The sequence below is a fragment of the Anabrus simplex genome, chromosome 11 (assembly GCF_040414725.1).
Source record: "Anabrus simplex isolate iqAnaSimp1 chromosome 11, ASM4041472v1, whole genome shotgun sequence".
Classification (NCBI taxonomy): domain Eukaryota; kingdom Metazoa; phylum Arthropoda; class Insecta; order Orthoptera; family Tettigoniidae; genus Anabrus; species Anabrus simplex.
This window is the reverse complement of record NC_090275.1, coordinates 18,108,540-18,123,523: the sequence shown is the minus strand read 5'-3', so window position 1 is coordinate 18,123,523 and position 14,984 is coordinate 18,108,540. Positions and strand designations below refer to the sequence as shown.

At 38.2% G+C, this 14,984-nt stretch overlaps 1 protein-coding gene across 1 annotated transcript in view; it reads left to right on the top strand.

Annotated features, from left to right (window-relative positions):
* The window catches only part of LOC136883434 (uncharacterized protein CG43867), a 357,708-nt gene that overhangs the window by 304,920 nt on the left and 37,804 nt on the right, over positions 1 to 14,984 (top strand). The window lies entirely within an intron of this gene.

Sequence of the window (14,984 nt, the reverse complement as noted above, 5' to 3'; positions counted from 1 at the left end):
TAATAATAATAATAATAATCGTATGGCCTCAGCTACCGTGTGCAGACATTTCAATTTGACGCCATCTGGCTGTCTGTTCGTCAATTTCGACGTTCTGTTTTACTCTAGGCCTCCACTAGATGGCAGACCAAGTAAACCGAAACTCTTTTGGGCGTCTATGGCTGAGATTTAATGAATTTTGTCGGGTAAACACCAAATGTGTCACCAGAGATCTTTTACATGCCGACATCGTACGACATGGAGTGTCGAATGGACTTTTTTCCGCCTTTCAAAAATCCGACTACCTCTGCCCCGTTTGAACCCGCTATCTTGGGATCCAGAGGCCGACACTCTACCGCTGATCCACAGAGGCAGCTAGATTTGCAATACTCAAGCAGTTTAGTTTATGTTAGGAGTCAGGCTTCTGCTTTACAAGTTTTTAAGCCTTGAATAGATATCTTGTTGATTTATCTTGTCCCATTTATTTCAAAACTAAGCGTTAAGGTGAGGGGCTACAGTAAACACATTCTTCCTTTGCATTTTTCTTCAGTTATGTAAATATCAAGGTTAATAGTCTCATAATTGAGGAGAATTTGCAGGGAGAAGTCAACCTCTCACCCCTCAGACATTAAAGTTATGGGGAAATGAAAGATCCTTTTGACCTAAGTATGTCTTATGGCTGGGCGTCATATGAAAATTTGTGTAATGTGATGTGACAAAATGTGTGACAGAAGTGTAACCATGGCTGTGATGTAAAGTATGAATGGATGGTCAGACAGTGTTACCTAGCAACCGTACAGGCACTGATGTAAGGTATTGTTACCTAGCAACCATACAGCCTGCGTCTTATGGCTGGTTGCTGTCTAAGATTAGCAGCCGTTGATGGATGGCCGTGACCGGGAGACATATTTACAATAATTGATTTTTGCAAAGGGAAAAGTGTTTTTTCTTCTTCTTCTTTGCTACTGTTTCAGCATTTCATAAACACAAATTGGTCTTCAACACTGAAATGGGGAAAGGTTAGGACAGGAAAGAAAGCTGCTTTGGCCTTAATTAAGATGGAGCCCTGACGTATGTCTGCTGTGAAAATGAAAAACTATCATCAGGGCTGCCAGGAGTAGGGTTCAAACGCACACCTCCTAAATGCAAGCTAACACCTTCATGGCCTGAACTGCATGACACTCCATGCATTGTGACACTTGTAGAAACTCTCTTTGTGCCTTCAGCCTACAATTGGGTGGTCTCGTTTATCTGGTATTGTCGTGCATTGTATGCATGTTATCACACACACACATTCTCCACAGCACACCTTGGCACAGATGCTCCCGAGTCAAGCCAGATACTTTAGCACTGTTTCCCTAATAGATGTGACTCATGCACCAGGAAACATATCTAACAGAGCAACTGCGTACATTATGTCGCACTTATTTCTCATCACACTCTGTTCCCCCACTTCCCTTTTGCAGACGTAGTCCTCTTTGCTGAGAATTTTTAATGTTCGGTGTGTGTTTTACGTACCTTACTATTAAAAAATTGTGGAGTTTAAAAGTCTGGACGTACTGCGGACTCAAAAATCTACAATTATTAAGCTTCTTCTTCTTTTTCTTCTTCTTTTTCTAGGTGGTCTGCTGACACTCCCTGATTATACATCAGCAACTTGAGTTCTTAGGCTGATTCCTAGTAGAAAGCTTTCCATTGCTCTCTGACAACCTCTGTTTCAGGCCCATATGTCACAAAGTCCATCTCCAGTGGATCATGTCTCTAACAACTGGCTTTTACTGCCATACATTTTGCATCCTGGTGACAAAACGATGTGAAGTTAATTCTGTCTATAAAATAGCTTCCTCACAATTTTAGTGCTCGCTGCAGTAACAAGCTCTATGGCATTACACCTCTCACTGTACAACCATCGTGGAAGAATACGTATCCTTCATCACCGTCCTTTCCCCTTATCCAGCTCCTGCCAGGCACTTCTCCATCTTCTTCCCTCCTTCCATCATTCCTCTTCCATCCTTCTCTTTTTCCCCAGTCCAAGTTTTTTCTTGTTGCACTCCTCTTTATTGAATCAGTCCAGCATGTTCTAGGTCTCCTGCTCACTCTCTTTTCTTCCAACTTCATCTCCATCATCTCTCCTCCTCCATCCTCTTTACATGTCCAAACCATCTTAGTTTACTCCTATCACTTCTCTCATTTAGGTTTTCCATTCTGACCTCTTTTCCCACTTCTCGTTTCTCACTCTGTCTTTCCACCTCTTTCCTATCATACTTTTTAGGTATTTCATTCTTTAATTCTTCTCTTCTTCCCACTTGTCATTGTCCAGGTTTCAGACACTCAGGTCAATACGGGTGCATAATACATTTCGTACATTATCTCTCTTCACTTCCGTAGTACATATCCTAAGCCTTTTTTAAATGCCCACCTGCTCCAATTTTAAATTCTTTAACAGTTTGTGAGTATTTGTTGAAATCAAGTCTTACAAACAAACATAGGACATGAAAAGGAATACACAGATCAGTGTGAGAAGAGAGAGCAAACACAGAAGGACAAGGAAAGTTTCCACATCTTCAAATAAATAGCTCTCACCTCATCAAACCCAGTTCTTCTACATCCATTACTTCTCAGCCTCCGGCAAGCCCATTTCTGCTTGCTGGCTTCCTCGCAAGAGGGGGCTTCAGCACTCATTGAGGAGCCACATTGGCAGGTCTTCAGTCTTAATGTGGGAGGCGAAGAGTAAGAAGAAAGCAAGGGGAGAAAAGGATCCCAACAAGTCAATATAATAAATAGGAACAGATAAGTAACAAATCAAGTCAAGTTCTATAAGGCAGACAGAAACACAATTCCTATACCATACATGTAGAAAGGACAAATAACAAATGATGCCTTAGCCCTTAAAATGAACCAACAATAACAACCTAACACTTTTGTTTGAACCAAACAAATTTTGTAGATGAATAACAGTTTTTATAGGTATTGTACCAAGCCAAGAGAAAAGTTCTTGACATCAGATGTGATGTTAGAAACAGTCGCAGCCATTAGATCAAGTTAGAAGAGCTAGAGATAGAGTAGAAAATGTCCACATTGAAGGTCTTATGTCACAGATAAGTAGTAGGAGGCAGCTTCCAGACTAAACATAACTTCCACTAGAAAACTGTCAAAATCTTTTTTTTTTTTTTTTTTTTTTTTTTTTAAACATATTTGTTGTCGACCCCGCAGGAGCTGGATAATGGGTGAGGGGGATGATGATTTGTTGTCCCTAGAATAAGGAAATAAATCCAGGGTTCACTTTGCAATTCAGTTTCTAAGGTACTGATGTCATGGTCATGTGTAATTATTCCAATAAATGACAAGATGAATTTCAGTGTTCCATTTTCCTCTTCCAATGGCAGAGAAGCCGATATGTCTTGGGTGATAATATGACAAATCTGACTACCTCGACTGGATTTGAACTGGTACTCTACTGATGATTCACAGAGGGAGCTGCTGTGTCACGGTTCATGGCCGCGAGGTTTGTCGTAGAATACATTCCTTGTGTTGAAATAAAGTACCCAGCAAATCTTCTTCACAGTCACATAACTCATGTCTGAGTAACGCGATTTCAACGGAGTTCACCACAAGTCGCTAATGTCAACGTCGTCTTCTTTCCGGGCTGTCGCTCGAAGAGGTGCGCGAGTTACATCTGGGAGCTCTTCCACACAGCCTAATTCCATTTAGTTTTCCTTAGACAACTAGTTTTTCAAGGTTATTTTCTCTTCTTATAACATGTTGCATCTGAAAGAAACACTCTTAGCTGAGGAACTTCCAAGTTGAGGACAGCCGAACATCGTACAGACTTCGCTGTGATTGTGGCCAACCTTCAGTAATGGAGAAGGCGCTACAAGAACAAGAATAACATGTCCAAAAGAACTGCAGGCTTCTCTGTCTAATAAGAGTTGAAAGTGAATTCGGGATACCAAGCTCTTTGATTATGGAGGAGTTTCGTAACATCCTCCGCGAACACCACATTTCAAGTGCGTTGATGCACTTTTTTATCATCTTTTCTACAATCTTGTCATTCCAAACTTGGAAACAGAAATTGTTTTAGTATTAGAAGACGACTGTATTTAATGTAGATTCTTATATTTCCCCCCATGGCACTACAAACCTGAAGGGCGTTGGCCTACCAAGCGACCGCTGCTTAACCCGAATGCCTACAGATCACAAGGTGTCGTGTGGTCAGCACGTCGAATCCTCTCGGCTGCCGTTCATGGCTTTCTAGACCGGGGCCTTATCTCACCATCAGATAGCTCCTTCACGTAGGCTGAGTGGACCTCGAACCACCCCACAGATTCAGGTAAAAATCCCTGACCTCTCTGGGATTTGACCCGGGGCCTCTGGGTAAGAGGCAGGCACCATGGGGTGCCTGCAGACTCTTATAAATAATTTTAAAAGTTCCTCAGAATACATCTTTTAAAAAGACCATATTTCCTCCTCCCTTCAAAATGGACATTCTTCTGAACTCAGTGAGTCATCATTAAGAATAGCTAGCAGCTTCACATAGTCTGGTATAGATCTGTTTCCTAGAAAAGCAGATAGTTTATAAATATTCCCCAATAAGGTGTAGGATTAGGAAAACCACCATTAGTATCACACACATTGATACTGTTGGGATAATCACATCAGCAAAAGTACCATCGAGTCACTTTCTAGAATCAGCAGACTTACTCGGTTGTTCAGATAAACGTAGCATGCCTCTCAAGATTAATATCTTTAAACTATTAAAGAAAACTACAGGACAGTACAGTTACAAAGACTTCATCCATGGGTGACGTGCAGTAAATAGTTTAACTACTTGTAAAGTTACAAGTCACAGATATTCAAATGACAGAAGTGTTATAACTTGTCTGGTTACTTATGATTATATGTAAAATCTCATAAGCAAGTTCTACTGAAAAAGTGTACAACATGATGAGTAGGTTTTCTTGTGTTTACTATTCAGTTGCCTCAGTGTTAATTTAATTTTTACTAAACTTTATTTACGAACAATAATATTGCTATCTTAATCTGTAGATTTTCACGACCACTAAATGACATTATAATAATTTGGGAATATTAGGTCGCGTAATGTTAATAATCTGCTGACGCGTTCCAATCCTGTGACCAGAACATTCCTGAGCAATGGCTACTCAAGGAAGCTGACTGATGAAGTGCTACATCCTAAGCCAAAAGACATATTGTCAAGTGATTCTCGTCCTTCGAGTCTGGCCTTCTTGCCATATGTACAATCTGTCACAGATAGGATTGGCTATAATCTCAGAAGGCACAATATCAAGACCATTTTTAAGCCTAATATCATCATAGCAATTGCTTGCGATCTGTCAAAGATCCTATTGGTTTAAATTGTGCTGGAATATATATATATGTGATCCCTTGCTCTTGTGGATCGGTTTATGTTGGCCAAACATGTAGGAAGGTAGCAACGAGGATTAAAGAACATCGCAGACACTTAATCTTGCCAGCCAGACAAGTCTGCTGTGGCAGAACATGCCATACACAATGACCATTAAATCATTTTTGATGCAACTTCTGTCATTTATAAAGAGAAACATTTTATACCTAGAATTATTCGTGAGGCAATAGAAATTGCTAAACACCCGAATAATTTTAACAAAGATGACGGCTATATACTGAGTAGATCATGGCAACCTCCATACTTAACTTGTCCATATATTTCTCCTTGACTCTGGGGGCCCTGGAATGAACTATATTTCTAACAGGGTCTCTATCATGAGTCTGATTTCTAAGGAGTGACAGTTGCCAATACATTACTGTATTTGTTATTGCTCTGAAGATGATTCTGGTCACAGGATTGAAATGTGTCAACATATTATAACATAACACGACCAAATATCCCCAGATTATTATAATAATATTGCTGTTAACAACGTTATTAGTAACATTATAAACTGTGTGATTTATGAGACAACATCAAAGAAATCACGAATGCTAGGGAAAAAGAATCTATGAACTCCAAAGGAAAGTTTAGTATATGTATAGCATGTCAGAGCAACAGTCTTTGAGGAGTTCAATTACATTAGTTTACAAATACGCTTGATTATGGTTTTTAAAAGCAGGAATTAAAGAGGAAAAATTGAGGCAAATTTTTGTTTATAGGAAGAGGAACTAGGGATTGGAATAACTTAGTAAGGAAGGGAGATGTTTGATAAATTTGCAATTTCTTTGAAATTAGTTAAGCAAAGATTAGGTAAACAAACGATAGGGAATCTGCCATGTGGGCAATCTCCAAACATCTGAAGATATACTACAGTGTTTAGCTACTGTCCAGAACTTGCAAAAGAAAGTGAAAAATTCAGAGATTGTCGTTGGAGGACATCGCAACTAGGAAGCAGACCTTCAGACAGTAATAGCTTTCAGTGTTTCATTATATGAACAATTTGAAAACTACATTTATCCTCGTTTTACTTCCAGGTTGCACTCCCCCCCCTAGAGAAGATTATTATTACAATTATCTAACAAGTAGATTTATATTGTTGAATTTGATCTTCTGACTAGAGATGAGCTTAAATGATATTTCAGAATACCTGTGACCAGCATATCTGTGACACAAAAATATCTGTGACTTTTGTCTGTTATTCAGTCACAGGAAGCACGAGCATATGATTATTGTCACAGTCACCTTTGGATGTGGGCAGCCAGTGTGAAAATACTTCTAGTTGATATGACGATGTCGGATAGTATTTTTTGGAAGATTTGGAACAATAGAAGTTGGAAAAATATTATTCACATTTATAATTTGAAGTTTTAATAATGCATAGAGAAAAAGTTGTTAACATGATGTGCAATAAATTAACAAGTGGAATGTGATTACTCATCTCCAGGGTACCAATTATTTACAGTAAGTTACTTAATGTAGGTTTAAAAATAAAATGTCTAAAAATAATAAATTTATGAACTTAATACAAAGATTCCTCCCATATACAGGGTTATTCAGCAAAGTTGTTCACCTCAAATAACTCGTAAATGGTTGAAGATATTGACATTTTGTTTTCACTTTCAGTAATGGTACCAAAGGGCTAATTAATTCAAACTCTTTGGGACGCAGAAATCTGACTTTGAATTAACTGCCAACGCGCACTTCAGAAATGCCAAACCTTGCCGCGTCACAAAATATTCAAGACCCGTTACTGCATGCAATTAACATTGATTCACAGTTTAAACCTTTCAAATGTCATGGAAATAAACTATTTCCAAAATGTATCCAACAAGGTGCATTTACAGTATTCAAATAACTTGCTTGGATAACTCAGTGGCAAACATAACCTCACGCAACGAAAGAAAAAGAGATACATGATTCAAAGATGAGGACATATTATGCTGGTTCCCCTGTCCAAGTATTTTATTTTTTGGATGACTGTACTGTTTGCATTTTTAGATGCCTTGTACTTGCAATGAAAGTACCCACCGCCCTTAGAACATCGTGGCTTATCGAACTTTCCTATGACGAGGGGAGGAAGTCTTTTGCTTCTGTCTGCATTGCAACACAGTACAGTTACAGTTAAAAACGTCCATTTTGGCTAGGCATAAAAAAAACAATGCAGTTTCATTGGCATTGACAGTATTTCTCGGTGCATACGAATTGATTATAATTACGAGCCACGCTTTTTTTTTTTTTTTTCTCGCCAACTGTCGGCATTGGCAGTGTTCGCAGATTCTGCTTCTCTGCACACTGCCTGTTATGTGATATTGTGGCGTTCCTTAAAACGCTGAATACAAAAGAATTACGATTTCACTCAACCTTAGCAAGTATGGAAAACATTGTCGACACACTGAAGTGAGCGAAAGTGCGGAAAGCTACCCCTGTACGTTCCAGAAGACACATTCTGTCGTGACATGGAGAAATTTTGAATTAATTTACTCTGTAAAATACTAATTTTTTAAAAAGTAAATGCAGTTGTAAATTAAAAGTTTGAATTGTTTTCCATTTAAATATGACATATGGGGGACTGTTTTCTTCCATCTGCGGTTACACAAAGCGTAACTGTACATCGACATCTAAATCTTGCCAACTCTGAGGCAAATAAAAACCCTGCACCCCAATTTCGTGCCTCAAGTCTTTTAGAAAGGTATGCAGGGATTATTCACTTAAATACGGTTTGTTTGGGTTTTTTTTTCCTTGGAAATGCCCAGTTCAGAACCTTTGTTAGGGATATTCAGGCCCAGACCAGAATGGGTCAACACGCACTGCCACTCTGCTCGGTAGAGTGGCACTTTGTTATGAAGAGGAATAGTGATGCTATGTATAGTATGCAGCTGTGATGAAGAACAGCTGTTAATCCATTCTTGCTTCCAGGCCAGACTGTGGTGGAAGTTGGTATCTGCCAGGTCCTTAGCTGTCCTGATTGTAGGAGTAGTCAGCGATGCTTAAGAAAGTATCTTCTTTCCTTGTGCAAAACTAACTTAACTTTAAAAGGAAGGCTGTTTTATTAAGCAAGATTTGCTTTCAAATGTATTATATCCGTTTTAAAAAAATTGGTGTTAAATTGGCTTGTGTGTACTTGTCAGTTATATATGAGCCTTCCCTCCATTATTGGCCTGGATTTTGTACAATTCCTTAGTTCACCTTTCTTCTTTGATGCAGATTCATTGGAAAGCGTGAATCCACAATTTCCGTAAAAGGTGTTTCTTTCAGGCGAGTCCCATACTTTAGTAAGTGTGACTCTGTATACTTAGTTGGACAAGCTGATGTGTGTGATACTAATGTTTATCCATTACCCATCCTTAGCCTGCTCCCACTTCCTGTTCCCTCTTCAGTACAAATTCTATTAATCGTTATTTTTGTTTGTGTTCGACTAGCTACAAGCCAAAGCTTTGAGCATTGTGGATTGGATTACATAGTGTGGTCCTTGTAGTAAGTGTTTTTCCCAATATGACCGTCATGGTAACCGTGCATGCTAGCTCGTCACATCTAACTGTTCATTTGTTGTTTTATTTTTATCGTTTGTCTTGCTGCTGTTGACTGTTGTGTACGTCTTCAATATGATGGTGTTTGCCTGCACATACAGATGTCACAATAACTATTATTCCTAAAGTGATTAAGTCTTAAAATTTTACTAGAAATTTTTCCCCTTCTTCCCCCACTCCCCACTTCACCCCAATCCCCAACCATCAATTTCATTCTATTTTGAGAAAATGAAGATTACTTTAAAAGTAATTTTCAAATGCTCAGCTCTCCCCTAATCAACCTCAGTTCTTCTAACTTGTGGGCTCCCCAGCTTGTCTATTTGAAGACAGCATTGCTGTTGTTCCCCCCTTCCCACCCTGATCTGTCATGTTTCTATCTTTCTACACAAGACTTGATCTGTTTCTTGTTTGTTTCATTCCGACACTAAGTTCTGTTCCTAGTATTAGCAGCAGAATGCTTCTACATATATCAGGCAAACATCATCAAACTATTTTATTTAAATTTCATATCTGTCTTTTTCTTCTTTTATATTAAGACTTATTTTTTAAGATGCATGTTCGTAGCTTTAATAATATGATAATGAATTTCCACTTCTTTTAATTTAATGTCTTGTAAATGTTATATCAACCTTTGTCTATATTTCCATTTTTAAGTGACTGATTATTTTTCTGATATGTGTTTTATGATGATATATATTTATCATAACTAGTAAAACCCCAATGAAATACTTATCTGAGTCCGTGCTGTACATTAGGAAGATGAAGAGATTTTTTTTTTTTTTTCTCTCTTGTCAAAATGAAGTGTTAATGTTCCTCAAACTTGACACAGAATGTGATCATAAACCTTAACTTCACTACTTTTAATTAGGCAAACTCGGGTGCTTTTACCAGTTCACTGTACACAATTGGCAAAAATGTAAATCTGATATTAAGTTAGTTACACACAAATAAATTTTGTTAACATTGATGCTTTCATGGCCCATACTTGTTTTTGTTTTTGTGCTTGTGCCATGTCAAGAATACAAGGTGAAACTCTTCACGTTTCGCAGAAAACTTTGCTCTGTGTCTTCAGAAGAAAATCTCCACTTCTACAATAATGAGGGTTTGAATTTAAGATTGCTCTCTTCTATTCTATCCTGGTGTCTTTCATTGCATTTTATTTTATTAGTTTCTGTGTATTTATTTTTTTTATCAAAGGGTAGCAAAAGGTCCACTTATTCAATACCGTTAGATTAATATTATATCTTGTATTATTGATACTAGTTTCGACCTTGCTACATCAGGTCATCTTCAGCCATGATCAAAATTGGAAATACTGTATATATATAAACACCAAGAAAATATTACAAATTGGTATGTCTTAAGTAAAGTCTTAATCTTTAAAAATTGGTATTTCTTAAGTAAAGTCTTAACCTTTACTTAACCCAATCTCATCATTTGACGAACCTTGCTCGCAAAATTTATTTGTGGCATATGAATCCAATGACGAGCTCAGCTCGCGGCGATGCACTGCTGTATATCAATACATGTAATTCAGTTACTAATTCACAGATGCCACTTGTATGAATTCTGAGCTGAAGTTTAGACATGTGGCTTTGGTTATTTCCCGTGCTCCAGGTTATCACACACCTCTGTAACAAGAGATAAAAGAATCTTTGTTCATATTATTTTGCTCACGTCAGTTGCAATCATGGCGTATGTATTGGTTTTGATGAAGATGGAATACAAAAGCTAATAGATAGTGTTTTAGAGAGTGATTATGAAGACAGTGGTGTTTGTGATGACGATATAGACCCTGAAGGTCTTACTTCGAGTTCGAGTGATACGTGTAGTAGTGCTGATGAGCACGGAAAGAGATACAAATGATGACGGTGAGCAAGTCTATGGCGAGACCACGTGACCTCCCAAGAGGCCGTAGTGTTGTGTAGGCTGTGAATATATCATTGAAAATATACATGCTTTTAACTCCTAAAGGGGTAAGGCCCCTCAGTGTGTTTTTGTGGTGCCGACTTCACTGTGGCCCACATCCTCACAGTTTGTGCCGTAATGCAGGATTTAAATGGGTTTTCTTAATGAAATGCTACAGTGTTTAAATAGGATGCGAATGGGTTAAGACATACCAATTTGTAAAAACTTATTGGTGGTTATATATATGCATGTATTTCCAATTTTGATCGTGGCTGAAGATGACCTAACATAACAAAGTCGAAACTAGTACCAATAATATAAGATATACCAGTAATATTAATCTAATGGTATTGAATAGGTGGACCTTTCTCTACTATTTGATAATGATCAAGTGTCAGTATGGACCGTAAAATGAAATTAATGACTTGTGATTTATTTTTTCTGCCACATTCATCCTTGATTCGTCTGATGTCCTCTCTGATACTTTTTACGCACACTCGGTGTGATAGAACATCTTAATGTTGTTGTCAGTTCCCGCTTGGAGCACTGCCACCTGGTGACGAACAAGCGTACCACTACAGCTGCAATGGTAAACAATCTTAAATTCAAACCCTCATTATTTTAAAAGACTTCCTCGAGAACAGTCAAGATTTTCTTCTGAACAAACGAAGCAAAGTTCTCTGCGAAACGTAAACAGTTTCACTTGTTTTCTTGACACCACATGAGCCCAAAAGCCCATATTATATCTGCAAAAAGATTTTGCATAGCCTTTGTAAGTTCCGTCAGCACTCTTTTGACTCTGAGCCAGTACACAATATTTCCAGATATAAAGTGTAGGGTGTTATTTTTTCTTCAAAATATCACCTACACAGAATTGAAATGTGGCTTATATTCCTGTGTGCTGAAATTCAAATATAAATTAATATTTTTATGCCATTTATAGACAAATTTTTAACATAGTGGGATAAACATAATGACAGGTTAATGTGAGAAGTGGGAGCATTAGGAAGAGGAGACCAGGACAGTCTCTTCAACTTCAAATAGATACCCACCCTCCCCATCAGCCCCTGATATTCTTCATTCGTTTCTTCTTAGCCTCAGGCGTGCTTGTGTCTATTTCCCAGCTTCGTTAGGAGGGACATCCTGATGCCACTGTTGCTCAGGGAAGTGTAGAATAGAATCAAAGTTGAATACACACAGGAAAAGGAAAGAGATAGAAAAACAAAATCATCAAAGCAAAGCGAAGCTTAAATACGAGAGCTGTAAAGAAAGTACATTGTATTACATTCCTTCAGTGTAGTCACCGCAAAGGCTATTATCTTCCGCCAAATGTCAGGAAGCCATTGGGGACCGCTAGCAAGATGCGGAGTACAGATCAGGAAATCGGTGGCCTCAGAGGAGTTCCTTCGACTTCAGAAACAGTTTGTAGTCATCAGGACTCGTTTCTGGTAAGTACGGCCGACCTGTGCGGTGTAAATCTGCAGTCTCATTCCGACGTGCCTTGACCCATCGTGCAACCACCCTATACGGTAATGCATTCTAGCTACAAGCTCATATAATACTCAATATCATTGTGATGCATTTTAATCCATGAACACTGATGACCTTATGAAAACATGCTTTAGAGCAGTAAAATCGGTACCCTTCACTTCAGCACCAAACACTCCCAGTTGGATTCTCATCAATTGCACACTACACATAGACAACAGCGCCACCTGACTGATCTCCTGCGAGTGTCTGAACTACGTTGTCACGACTTTATTTACAGCCCTCAGATTTATATGTCGGTAATGTCATCAACATGTATAGTGTACCACACAGGACATTGTATTATTGGGGTTTTACTTACTCACATCAATAAAAATAGAAAGCATAATGTTGTGTGTATTTTACATTTTCTTTGTTTAATGGAACAGAATTTGATGCAGCAATCCTAAGTTCTTCTCCTAATTTTAAATGAAGAGTCTTTCTAAATTATGTTTGTGTGCCAATGATTCAGATGTTAACAATAATATTATGGTGATGCTGCAACACTTCTCTGTTCCTCCTACAACTAAAATAGTTTGTATCAGTTCTCTCGTCTGTGAACACTGCTACATGCAAGATTTTAAAAATATATTCCTTTAAGTAGATTTTCAAGGCCATTATCAAGCGACAAGTGATGGACGTCTTCCAGGATATTAATCCGTATTGGCGTCATGAATGTGTCGACATTTCAAGTATTGTACATTTGTCAAAACAAAATGCCATGAGCATGATGGGTGCCTGTGCCCTCATAACAGTGCAAAGTCTTTGTGATGGTGGTGATATTATTGCTTCTCTCTCAGACCGAGGGACAGTGTGTCCCTGTACAGCCATTCTAGCTGCATCTTGCTGCAAGTACAGGTCTCCAAACCTCTTAATCTTAAATGCTCAGGTGACAAAGCTAACAGGAGCAAAATATACGTGTAAAGGAAACAGATTGAGAGCAGTAACTTGCGTGTAAGCAATGAATTTCATCATTGGGCCCGTATTGATGGATATGACTTATTTTCTTAATGAAAGTTTTATTGACCACCTAATCAATACAATATTTTTTACTAGGACTAGTTTCGGCCAATGTAATCGGCCATCTTCAGCTGTTCATAGCAAGATAGTCTAAAAGAAGGACATAGTGTCATTCAAATTAAATGTCTTAATACAGACATCAAATAGAACTGAATCTTAGAAAGCTATCACCACAAACATAGTCACAAAAACACACATATGTATTCAGTATGGTCCATATACGTACAAAAAAAATGTTATATCTTGACCAACACTTTTTAATTAGAAATTACATTAATCTATCATTTTCCGTTGGTGCTCGCAAAAAGAGTAAGTTGTGAACACACATATAAGAAGATGAACACATTATAATAACACTCCTTGTGAACACCAAATCTGCTAAAATTATCACAGTGTTGAGCTTGAATAATGAGTTTCAGCTAGATAATCCACTGAAAACACTTAGAAATATGCTGCGTGCTGTACATGTGATCGAAGTACTTCCTTTTAAAAAATACTATGTTGCCGTATAAGACCGAGGGATATACTGATGTTTAAGAAATTATGTCAAGTCCGTCCGTAAGGGCAATATGGGGGATATCCCTTGAGGTTAGTGTTGTGTAATAGCTTTTTAAGATTCAGTTCTATTTGACATTTGTATTAAGACATCCAGTTTTAATGTCCGTATCTTCTTCTTTCAAACTGTCTTGAGATAAAGATGGCCGTTTACATTGTCTGAAACTAGTCCTAGTAAAAAATAAAAATAAAATTGTATTGAACAGTGGTCAATAAAACTTTCATTAAGAAAATAAGCAGTGACTTTCAGTGTAAGAACATACGGAAAGAGTAGGCATAAAAGAAAGACATGGGTCCAACATTTTCAGCTGCAGCCTACACAAGCTTTTTGATGGGCTGGGAAGAACTGGGATTCGTGAGGAGAGATGCTTCTATGAAGATGTGGAGTGCCCTTGTTCTTTCATGTCTGTCCTTGACCCATCTGGTGGCTATGTCACGTCTTTATGGTCCAACACCGTGGGTAGCCAGTTCACCATCAGAATGGCAGGGTAGGAGAGGTCGTCATATACATTCCTAATCACTAGACTACATACCAAAAGCCTGGATTCAGTTCCAAATCTCTCTTCAGGGTTCGTATGAGGTGAGGACATGTAACACTGCTGATGGTGATTTGAGGACTCTAGAAGCCAAAGTGGCAATCTCCACTTTTTGGCAGAAATGAGTTGAAGTATGGATAGCATTCTGTGAGGTAAATGCCATCTATGACAAAATTGTTGAGTTATGTAACCAACAAAATCCTCCTCAAATATAACGTTAAACATTGCAGTTAGTTGCAAAGTCGGCAATCTCCATGTTGGCCTATCACAGGTGGGCTAGATGGCACATGGTTGATTGTTTCAAATTTAATGTTACCAAGCGTTTTTGTTTCTAACAAGAACTAAAATAAATCCAATGAACAATCTACTAGTGTGAGGAGGGCCTCATCGAAGTGACATAGGGGTGGTTAGAAGTGTTTGTAAAACCGGCAAAAATATAGCCTGAAAATGAAATCCCACTGCAGTTGAAAGACGTGTTAAAGTGAATGCTTTGAAACTGTG